Source organism: Apus apus, chromosome 1 (genome assembly GCF_020740795.1).
Source record: "Apus apus isolate bApuApu2 chromosome 1, bApuApu2.pri.cur, whole genome shotgun sequence".
NCBI lineage: Eukaryota > Metazoa > Chordata > Aves > Apodiformes > Apodidae > Apus > Apus apus.
In genome coordinates this window covers 168,663,676-168,676,107 of record NC_067282.1, presented here as the reverse complement: position 1 = coordinate 168,676,107, position 12,432 = coordinate 168,663,676, and the positions used below count along the sequence as shown (strand labels likewise).

The following is a 12,432-nucleotide window of genomic DNA, read 5'->3' as shown; positions in this document are numbered from 1 at the left end:
GTATCATCAGAGATGTTCCTGTTACTCATTTAAACATCAGGCCTGCAAGACTAGAATAACTGATACTTTTGCCGACGAGCAGAGCTCATTTCATTTATTTTAATCTCTGCTAATACCTGCACCCTTCTCATCACCACCCACTTTCTCTCCAGGCTGGTGGGAGGATCACCCTAGTCAGGTGGGAGATGTTGACCTATATCTCATGAATTCAGTTTCTCACCAGAGACTTGCTCTGCCACAAGAGAAAAGGGAATTCATTCACTAATGCAGGAAGCATAAGCATGTGCAGTTATATCATCTACAGAGAATGAATTTCATTAACACAACCAATACAGAACCACAAAACCTTTAAAGAGCATCTGAGCTCAGGGTTTTATTTCTTTCTATGAAACATTACCATTGATTTACTTTTCCAGATGGACTCCTTGTTAGAGTCTGATGGCCAGCTTAAGTGTTTTATAGGAGGAGGAAAATCTCAGAAGGTAGAAGGTTTTATTTCTCTGAGGATAATATTTATTTGCAGATTTTTTCCATAGTTTTCCTGTCCCTAATAATATCACAGCACTTGTAATAAAGAAGAATATCTGTCTGATATAATCTCATAAGACATTATGCAGCTAACAATTAACTATTAATGGAAGTAAAGATTCGAGGTTTATTTGCTTTTTCACTTTCTGTTTCTGTGCAGTTATGCTAAATTTAGTAACAAATGAAAACAGCTCAGTTCATGCTGGGAGACCAAGACAAGTTTTAAATGTGTGCAATACATGTTTTCCTGCTAAAGCAGACAGGTTAAAATAATAATGTTATGTGCTCATTTGGACTTTCTCTTCTTGACAGGTAATACAACTCTTGCACTTTTCAATAGCTTCATGAAAAATAAAGCAATTTTTCAGTAATACTTTCCCCAGCTCGCTGGAGAACTGAGTGGGAAGAAGAATAGCGAAGAACACAGACATTGTTTCAAGGTGATTCTGCAGGTGGACCTCCTTCACTGTCTGCTTTCATGTATCTTTAGGATATACACATATTTACATGGGAGCACTGAAGTAATCCATCTGACAGATGCTTACCAAACTGCTACAAAAGAGATATACAGATCAGAGAGTGATGGGTGTAGGACAACGCTTTTGAACAGGATGACACACAACATTTGATGGAAATGACATGCAGTCAGATCATGATGTGATTCAGGAGGATACTGGAAGATTTCCTAGTAATTTTCTGTGGAATACATGGCAAAAATGGGAAAGGCAGTACACGGTGGTTTAACACAGCATTGCAAGGCCTGAAGGAGATCCGAAATGAAGAATGTCTTTGAATAGAAATACAGATTAAAATCTTTATAATTAAGCAGCTTTTTCACAGGGGTAGATGAGGAAAACTTAAAACTGCATTTGTCTAACAGGTGCCCCTGTGGTGTCAGACAAGGAAGCAGCAAGTTTCCTCAGAAAAGGTCCTCTGAAGAGAAGACAGAAGGGACACAATACATGACCTTTTGGAACAGGAAGATGTGGATGGACTGGCAACATCCAATCATCTACTGGTCTTTGTCAGCTGTCAATCTGTGTAGTAAAGTGGAAGGTCAAGAAATTCAGAACTAATCACTAGGGAAGCAGTACAGTTGAGCCACATTGATAAATCTAATGTCAATAAGAAATCCTACTGGAGATAGCCACTATTCCCCTTCTTCCTTGTGCATTCCCTATCTAGGGATGAAATTAGTAGAAAAGAGAAAGGAAATGAGGCAGTATGGAAAAACAGAAGATGAAATGTAACATGGGAAGGAAATTATAGCAAAGGACTAGAAAGAAGTGAGAAGTGACCTTCAGCCACAAACGCGTAACACAAAACAACCTGATCTTCAGTAAATAAGTGAAACAAGGAATCTCATGTTCCTGAAGTGATAACTTTGGTGGGTTTTTGTTGTGTTTTTTTTTTTTTCCTTCTGTAATTTCCTACCCAGCACTAACACATAGCTTATTTTCTGCAGTAACTGCCCAAACATCAATTCTCACTTATATGCAGCCTTTCATGCCAGCCTCGTACCATAATACTGAGACAACCTAATGAGAGCGTGACCTCCTCAAACACCAGTGGAGGGATTAATTGCTGAATGAAATCCTGAAGGTGCAAGAGATGAGTGCACCTTGCAGGAAAGTAGCTGTACACTGTTAATACAATTAGGACATTTGCCATTGAATTCAGACAGCAATGAAACAAGTCCTGTAAAAATGAGATTTGTGAATGCCCTTCTACGGAACATTCTGTCCTGTATCAGGGGGAAGCTATATCTCTGGCAAATTTACAGTAATGAAATTTTTCTGTGACCTTTTAGTCTGTCTCTTTACATTACAAATAAATGCTAACATCCTACTAATTTGGATCAGTCTGGCCTCCCCAGCCAATATTCTCCTAATATATTTAAAGGTTTCTAAGATGACATGAAGTGGGTGGCTTTCTTTGCCCTGAAACAATTCCAAACAATTATTCACTTTGATTCATCATTTTGCAGCTTACCAATGGGATAAGCATACGTTGCCTGTAGCTGTTTACTTAGTTTTATTACAGGTAAGAAAGACAACAACCAGCAATAGGTGAACAAATATTTGCAAGCTATGGTTACTGTATGAGAGTTCATGATCACAGCCAGGAAGACATATGAACTTTAAACAGATAATGGCATGGTAACAGAGATTATATATTAATAGAACTAGATTACTGACCAGACTGTTAATTTCATTCAGAATATGCTGGGAAATTCTAAGCATATCTCCCATAAAGGTATATGCAACATAGCCCAAACATTTTATTTTTTTTTTAAATCCAAAGAAAAGAATTGGTTTCCAACAAACATTTTCATTAGAATTTATTTTTCTCTAAACTTTCCAGAAAGAACAACTTATACTTCTGAGTGAGGTCACATTTAAAAGAATAGTTTGACACATCTTGGAGGATGGAAACTGCACACCAACATTACTAGCTTTACTGGCCAAAAGCTTTCACTATGTTTTTGTCCTAATTCTGCTCAAAAAAACAACCCCAAAAATTGGTCAGAACTCCCTCACAGAAGAAGCTATTATTACAAAAGGCTGTTTCAGTAGAACACATTGCTTTAGTAGATTTTTCTCCTCAAATAATCTAAACCTTTTCATATTAGAAAGACATAATGCTTTATTCAGAATGAAAATTTCATGTTTCAACCAGCTTTAAGAACACAAATAATTTTAACTTCAATGACTTAGTCATCAATACCTGTGTGCAACCTAAACACAGAAAAAAGGCAGTATCGAATGAGAAAACAATTTTCAAAAACAAGTTCTACAAAATTTCTTCCTTACACCCAATAATTTGCAGTTTTTCTGCAACTTACCAACCACACCTACAGGAGTGGAGTAACCTTTTGTCACTCACTGCCCTCCAGAAGGCTAGAAAAATATCTGTATGCTTTTGGGGGCAGGGGGACTCTCTGTATCATCTCTGTTGCTGCTGTTGATTCTGTGGAATTAGTGCAGCAAGGATCATAAAGTTCAATAGCCCTAGTTCAAAAGCCTTCATACTTTCAGATTATTCTGTTCTGCTCCACATGATTTAATGCACGGAGGATAACATAGAGGCCTTGGGGAACTATTCTATCTCCTCAGTGCTTGTGTGATACTTACTCTAATGCTAATGGGAGTTTCATGTGTTCATCCAGGGGAGAATACACCATGGTTTTTAATATGATAAACAAAGAGCAACCTAGAAACAACTTAGTTTTTTACTCCAGTGCAAATCTGCAGTGTACATTTGAAGCATAGAAACAGTAACAGATTTTTAAACAATCACTTATCATCGAGCATTGTGGCTGTAAAATTCTCTAATCCAAAATAACTGGGGTGATTGAAATCTCATTTGACAGACTCATTTCATGAAAATAAAGTTTATTATTACTATTACATTTTTATTATTAGAGACTTGTACCATAACAGCCATACTTAACTATGATATAGATCATTAACTGTATAACAATACAGACATATAATAAATATCTAAAATGTGTATACCCATGCATACATACATGTTTACATGGGGAGTTAAACAGGACAGAGCAATTATGTGCTATTTTGTGCTACTCTGGGGAAAATGTGCTGACAAACCACATACATAGGAAACTGCTTCAGAGAACAGTTTCAAAATGGATGATACCTCAGAATGATACCATGGACACACACACATGCATATGCATGCCAACAAAAATAATGTATTAAATATTGGTTGTATTGCTTTGAATTATCACCACTTTTCCCTAGAATGCTGGAAATTTTACTGTCATAATACCAGAATGCAGGTAGATATGTGTTTTTCATACATACTGACCTTTTCTAATTATCCTATTCCATCCTGAGGTGACTATGCTGTAAATCAGATACACACACACACAATTAGAATTATAAAAAAACCACATGCTTCGAAAGCCTTAAATACATTTTGTATAATTTGTAAGCTACTGAAACTCTAGAGAACACATTGTGGGAAGACTAGCTGTGATTCAAATTCTGTTATTGAGTTACCAAGGCAAGGACAGGAGTTAAACGAGATAACATGACTTCCTCTGCTTCTGAGGGAATTAGTTTCACTGGAAGATACAAGTATTTTTAATTGAATCAATTTTTTAAGTTTTTACTGTTAGAAAATTTGAAACAGGAACATAAGGCCATCAACAAATATTTCAGAAATAATGAGAAGGTCTGCTACTCTGAAAAACATAAGTATCTTTTTTTGTTAAATCACAAATATCTTTCCATTGCAAACTTTTTGCTCAAGAGATATTGACCTGAATAATTTATGGTGAAGCTGCCCTGCAGAGCAATTCCCCAAGCACACAATCTGCCAGCACACATTCCTCAGAGGCCACATGGTAGCCTTTCACTGTCACTGCAGAACACTGCCTTGTTGTCAGTAAAACCTCATGCTTACACTGACCTTATTCATCTCGGTATTGCCACTGCAAGGAGGTAGAGTTGACAATATGGTAGATACAATCAATAGTTCTTGGGAAAGGTAGAAACCTCTGGAGCAGCTGGGAGACCTAGAACTTCAGTGGTTTCTCCACAACAGACTCTGCTATATGAGCTAGAATTTAAAGTGTTGGGTTTTTTTTCTTGTAGCTTGCTTGCTTTCTTTCAAGAAAGAATACAAAGTCTAATATTTGAAATTTTGATGGAAACAGCAATATCTCCTTCCTAAAGAAGACTTAGTTCTTCCTCCTTAACTATGCATCACCTACACACAATATAATTGGAGCAGCTGAGGGAACCGTGTTGGTTTAGTCTGGAGAGAAGGAGGCTGAGGGGAGACCTTATCTCTCTACCTACGTATCTGAGAGGAGGCTGTAGCAGGTGGGTGTTGGTGTCATCTCCCAAGTAACAAGCAATAGCACAAGGTGAAATCACCTCAGGTTGTGCCAGGGGAGGTTTAGATTGGGTATTACAAAAAAATTATTCAACAAAAGGGTTGTCAAGCATTGGACCAGACTGTCCAGGGAAGAGTTGAGTCACCAGCCCTGGAAGTATTTAAAAGATGTGTACATGTGGTACTTAGGGACATGGTTTAGTGGTGGACTTGGTAGTGCTAGGTTAACAGCTGGACTTGATGATCTTAAAGGTCCTTTCCAACCTAAATAATCTCAGGATTCTATGATTACATCAAATAAGGACAACGCACCATAGTGCACATGAAACCTAGAAATTCCTTTTGCCCAGCTCATTTAGCTAATGCAGCTGGTGATCAATAGACTTGTTGGCACTGGAATTTATAACCTCTCAGAACCTGGCAGCTTGGAGATGCTTCTCAGATCATTGCAAACAGAACACCTCCTAAACTTTTCCAAATAATTATTTTAATCCACAAAAGCAAAAGAAAAGCCATCAGCCCAGAATAGCTGGATGATATACTTTGTCTGAAAGTTTTTGCATTGAAAAATAACCTGATCTTATTTTTTACTGAAGAAAACAACATTTGAATGTTGGTAATATGAAATTTGTAAGTAAAAAAATCCCAACCAAATAAATTGGCAAACTTAAGCTTATTCCAATTTGAATTCTACACTGATTTAGTTTTGGAAAACAAAATCTATGATACATCTTTTTCCCCTCTCTAATTCCTCATCCCCAGTCCAAGTTTTTTGCCATCAAATGGAATAGGAGAAATTATTTCCAGCTTTGTTATTTATTTTCATTTCCTTTCCAGTTTTCCTATTTTTCTCTTTGTGCTTTACATTTTTTGTTACTGCTTACTTAACTTACCCAAATAATTTCTAGTTTTTAAAAATTACAGAACGCAAAATTCAAAAAAGACAAATTAAAAACAACACCGAAAAAATGACAGTAACAATTAATTCTACTGAATTATATAACCGTGAAATAGAAAATAAGAAGAAATTGTGAATTGGTGGAGGTGTTGAAAGCTAAGATAAGGAGAATTTTGATAGAACAAATGTATATAACTTTCTACAGAATATCCTCACTGTCGGACAAAAATACAAGAGAAGTATTTCAAAGGATTTCCTTTAAAAAAAAAAAAATAAGGAAAGATATATAGGAGTTTAGAAGCATGCCCATTACCTTTATAATGAATATACTTTGTGCGAGAATTGTTACAATTTATAATCACTGCTGCTAACAGAGTTTCTCTGGTTTAGGATGATTATCTGCAGTGTTAAACATCCACCTCTGCAAAATACTGAAAGACATTTGGTAACATGAATAGGGTCTCACCAGTCACCTCTTTCTCATTGCTTTCTTTTTTCCATTAAATCATGTTGAAGATGACATGAGCTTTCTGCAATAAAGATACTAAGAATGAGGGGAAGTATTTCTTTGCCTATGTAAGACTAAAAGAAATAACGCTTGACCTCCCTGATCTGCCTTGTTAGCTGTAGTAGAATTCAGTGCTTGAACACTGTCATTCAAACAGCTTTAAACTGAGCACCGTGTGCTAATCACAAATTTTAACTTTTGACTGGGGAACTGAAAAATTGTTTTGTTAAAAGCAGATGGTAGCCTGCATTTTCATGACCTGCTTTTGCCTTACCTGCAACATCTGCGTGCAGCACCTCCTCTGCAAATTAAGCCTCTCACGCAAAAAAATAAGTCTGATTCCCGGTTCTATCAATAGTTTCATTAAAGTGCTTTTCTTTAATTGTTATAAAAGTACATGTAGATTTGTTTCTACATGAGGCATATCTCATAATGCAGCTTTTTATGGTTCTGTTAATGCTATGGTTTTTGTAGGAGATGGATTCATAACAAATGATCTAACTTCATAAGATAAAGCCAGATCCAGCTTACTGAATGCATTACCCATGACATAATGTCAAAAAACTTTTCATTGTGTTTTTCATTTCAAGTGTTACTGCTTCAAGTGGGTATCCTGCATATAAAATTTATCTTCTTCAGATATTCTTCAGTACCTAGTGTTACAAGAATTGAGTTTCCTAGAACTCTAATTTTAATGCAAACTGTGTGTGATTTTGCTCAAGTTTAAACACACTGAATTAATTTGCAAAAGTTTGCAGTGAAAACCAGCCTATGGTTTTAGCTGAGGACTAAGAATTATCTGATTTCTGATAATGTAGAACTAGGAAACACCTTGCATATTTTGGATCAAGTTTCTTGCTATTGAGCGCAACCATGTCATATAAAGCCATTGCAAATGGAAATTTTAAGAACCCAGAAAGCCAGGCAATTAAATCAATATCTTTTCTCCATGAAACTCTGGGAATTCAGATTTTCCTTGCTGCTAGTGAGAGAAAATTCACTTTGGAAGCACCTTTTCAGCAATATTTGTGTACTGATTTTAATCTTTGACGGCTTTTTCCTTTCTGAAGTCATTATTGTTGTATTTGAGAAACTCACGAACTGTTCATGAATGAATATTTTCTGCTACCTCTGTATGTGGCAAAATCAGCTAATGTCCTGACTGAATGGAGGGTGAAACCAAGACATAAACAGTCAGGTCATGCCTAAAATCTGTGCTGGAGCTGGAGACCAAGCTAAGATCACCATGGACAATGGCATGGTTTAAACCCTATTCCACACCAAGTGAAGTCATATCCAGAGCTATGGGGGAGGACTTTGCTTGTTTGCTTATGCTTAGCCCTTTTCTACACCAAATACAGTATGGGAGTTATTGTATCCTTATTACTTCCTCCTAGTAATTTATGGATCAAGGATGTCATCCAAAGAACGAAAATATAAGTCCAGTATTCTAACAAGCCTGAGGTTAGGACATCCATCATTCTCCATCCATCCTTTTGAAGCCACTTCAGTGTATAGATAAGAAGACCAGATTTTTGAGGAAAGAGATAAAGAACAAATGTGAGTGTGACTCAACAATTTAAAGCCTGCTTTAGAAGAGGAAGGAGGCAAGTCCCAGATTCTGTTCCTTGTTTTATCTACAGTAAATAGTTAGTTATACCAGTATTTGGTATTTTTTACTTAGTTACTAGCAATTAGAAATTCTTTCTTAGAAAATAATAACCAAACACGTACAAAAAGTACTCATTTTTAATTTATGAGAAATAAAACATCTCCCACTGAGTACCACATTTCATTTTATAGTGAAGTTTCTGAATAGAATTTCATCCCATTGTTTAATGTTTAATACTCTTCAGAGAATTAAAAATTAATTTTCCTCTTATTAAAGATTTTAATAAACACACACTATTTTGCATATATAAATACATATATAGGTATAAAATGCAACAACTCCAATATCCTGCTTATGATAGAGGCCTTATTTTGGTAACTATTTTATGATTTTGCATCTTAGAGGACATTTGGTGGCGTCGTTCATACTCATGCTGAAGAGTCAGGAGAAAAGTGTTTTTATGGCCACATGGTACTTTCCTGTGTATTAAGTGTCTGTAGATGCTATCTGCTGAGTCATGGCAATTTGAGGTGCAGTGTAGAGAAACCCAAACAGCATCCTGAAACTGTTAACCATGGCTATAGCTACTATGTTCTGATGGCCACTATGCTATGACGGCTGCACTGCTTCTAGTACCTGATCTGGCTGATTTCCAACTAGCTCTTTGCAATGGGTACCATAAATGTGTCCTTACTTGCTTCTCAGCTTCTAAAGGAGCTCTGTGATCAAATCAGCAAGAAAACACTCAGAATGCTCTTAATAGGGGCTGAAAATATGGAGGTGTTTGGCTAAAATGTCTGAGAGTATGGCAGCCTTTCAAACGTGTGTACACCTCAGTGTAGCTTTCATTTTCATATGTACTGAGATCCCAGTCCTGTCTAGGCAAAAACTACCAATAAACTTGAGCCTTTTCTTTTACCATCACACTAGAAATGAACACAGTACCATCTCCTGTGCAGCTCCTCATGTAAGGCATGTTCAGTTTGAAAAAGTGTCCCTAGGATGGGATCTTTGGCTTCCTTGCCTCAGTAAGACACTGGCAAACAGATGCCCCAGCCTTTGAAGGGACACAAACTTGATGTGACTAAAACCTGGGACAGAAACATCTACAGCCTCAAAGTATGCATCAGTATTTTTCATACATCTAAATACTGTAATCCACACCAAGGTAAGGGAAAAATACACTGGCATAGGGGTACACTAGGCTTGAAAAAATTAAAGAAATAATAGTATGTATATTATCCAAGACCTTGTTTCCAGTGTACAGGCATCAAATAGATACCACTCAGAGTTGCATAAGGTTAATAGTTATTTTAAATAATTCTACCATCTACATTTTCCCTCACTTCAAAATTCCACTGTCAACTCTTCTCATAAAGCTCTACCAGATTAAAGACAGGTGTGACATGCACTGTCAGTAAACAAAATTCCAAGAATTCACAGCAAGAGGATTTTAACTCCTGTAAAAAGTGTGTTATGGAAGCACTTTTTTTAAAAAAAACAGGCTATTGCTGACCAGAATTTTTCCACATTTGCATGACATACACTTTACAGAAGATTAGCATAAGTATTGTAATACTTCGCAATTACCATCATTGTAGAATTAATCTGTGCTAGATTGGTCTGTAAACTGGAATTTAGCTCATTAAAGCACAAGAAATAATGTGCATTTTAAAGTAACTACAGACAAGAGCCCATCTGTTGCAGTATTAGCAAAACAATGCTAAAATAGAGCTAAGTCACAACATTATACCTTTGCCTATTTTATACCATTCCTTCTAAGTTGAAAAACAAAATCTATTTTAAAATTACAAGTACTTACATAATCAGACTTCATCACTGCCTTTACAGTAGGTGGTGTACATTCTTACATTCAAATTAAGAAAGTTGTGCAAGGTGTTTGGTTGTCTCTATTTCTTTTTCAGCCAATGCCTTCCCCCAACACATGCAAGCAGTTTAATGACCATGGTACTTTATGAGATTAAAGAGCTAGAGATAATCCAGGAAACTGCAAATAAAGCAACAAGATTAAGTTATATAGTTAGCTCAGTGGACTGAAACAAATTTAGTTCTCTCTGTTGAGCTAAAATGCCCATAAATTACATAAAGTAATTTTGTACTGGTCTATAGACTTTAAAAGCCGAGTGGTATTTTCTAATATTGAGACTTGGAATAACTTTTCATGCCTTGTTTACTGGGCTACAGCAGTAAACATTTTTTGTTATAATTTTGTTCGTTAGCTGCTCTTGAGAGACAATAATGTCTTGTGGAAACAGAAAACTTTGCAACCACGAAGTCAAAAGAGAACACTTAACTTTTCATGCAATATTCCATTTTGAAATACATACACAAAAATACATATAAAAACAAGATAAAGTTTTTTGTGATAAAGTGCTAGTTGGTATCTTAATTTAGGAAAGGTAAATTCTTAGCACACCCACCAAGATAAGGATGTCTGCTGCTTTCAGAAGTGGTTTATTTTCTCCAAATGAGTTAAGAAATTTGTTCTTTCCGGCTCCCTTCCTGCCTCCTTTGGCTCCCACTGATTTCCCCTTACTTAATCAAGCTTACAGTGCTTAGATACCAGAAGGCAGTCATCTTATTAAGACAGAATTCCTACTGATAAATCAATCTATATATCTAGTAAGAAAACTTACATAACTGCTCAACAATTGGGAAAGTCACACGCATATACTAAAATACAGAATCAAAAGCACATTGAAAAACAACAGAAACTGTATCATTTGCTTTATCATCATTATCAGAAGCTGATTTCAATAAGGATTTTTTTACACACCATTTAATTTTTAAAAATGCAGAAGACAACAAAAATGCATATGAATAAATTCATAGACATTCAACAGAAATTTTCAAGGCTATGCATCTTGAAAACCTTGCAACTATGGTTTAAAGGGAACGGATTAGTTATAAAACCACTATTAATAGCAAAGATTCTAATCAAGTGATACATTGCCGCACACAGAAACATCTGAAGAGTCACAACTACAATTATAAAATTATAATTCTGTCCACAATTTTGAGTTACCTTATTAAGATTACATATAGGATGCATTCTTGCAAATATGCATTCCACACTAGCATAATGCCATTAAACAGGACTACTCTTGAGAACAAATCAATGGCTCCAGTTTGAGATGAGTTTTCCACATATGTACTGCTTAGGAAGTACACAGGATCTGGCTCTGAAAACTTGCAGCCCGTCCACACTCATTTGTTTGGATTTCACCTCAGGCCCAAAAGCAAGGTCTACAAGACAGCTCCCAAGACACCTTAGTCAGCTTAGGTATGTCAATGCTGCAGAGAGAGCTTGGGTCTGCTCAGTGTCTGTCCCAGGCCCTGCAAGTACGAATGTCTTGTGCACTTCCCACACAGTCCTACCCAAGAAGCCCTCTTTGATTCCTGTCCTCACCCAGCAGCTCCTTGTAGCAAAAAAAGAGAGGAAAAAATACCTCAGAGCACCAGGCACATGGCCTTTCCCAATAGATGCTTTCTATTCTAAAGGAGGCTACTCCAAGCCAAAGGGCTGCTCCCTACCTATGTGGGTCTGCACGACAGCATGCTGGCTGTCAGCAGTGCTGAGACAGGATGAAGAGGCTGGCAGCAGTATATTGTCCTAGACCTGGCAGTGCTAGGCCCTCTGCAGAGATGGGGCAGCATCTGTGGTTAGCTGGAGAAAGACACTTCATTGGAGTCACTTGTTTTGCCCATGTGTATTAGCTGCCAAGACATGTAATAGGACACAGGTAGAGAAGGTCCACAGAGCTTGCCAGGACTGCACATCACCAGCCTGGGCTAGACCATAGTGGCAATGACACAGAAATGAAAGGAAGGCTTGGATGTGATCTAATGACCTGCTGCTACTGTTCACCACTGCAGAGCTGATGGCTCTCTCTCCAAGGACGGCCATCAATGTAGACCTGCCAGACTGAATGCCTGGGGTGGTATCTCTCAGTCAGGCCAGGGATGCTCACAGCAGGGATTCAAATGCTCTCCTGGCAT

At 37.0% G+C, this 12,432-nt stretch overlaps 1 protein-coding gene across 4 annotated transcripts in view; it reads right to left on the bottom strand.

Annotated features, from left to right (window-relative positions):
- Positions 1–12,432, bottom strand: part of PTPRR (protein tyrosine phosphatase receptor type R) — a 145,534-nt gene that overhangs the window by 102,748 nt on the left and 30,354 nt on the right. Inside the window, exon 1 of one of the 4 annotated variants that reach the window (XM_051639402.1) lies at positions 10,235–10,238. The exons of the other annotated variants lie outside the window; for them this stretch is intronic. The gene's annotated coding sequence lies outside the window, so the exon portion shown is untranslated. Of the gene's footprint in view, positions 1–10,234; positions 10,239–12,432 lie in introns of those variants that run through there. 4 annotated transcript variants of the gene reach the window in all.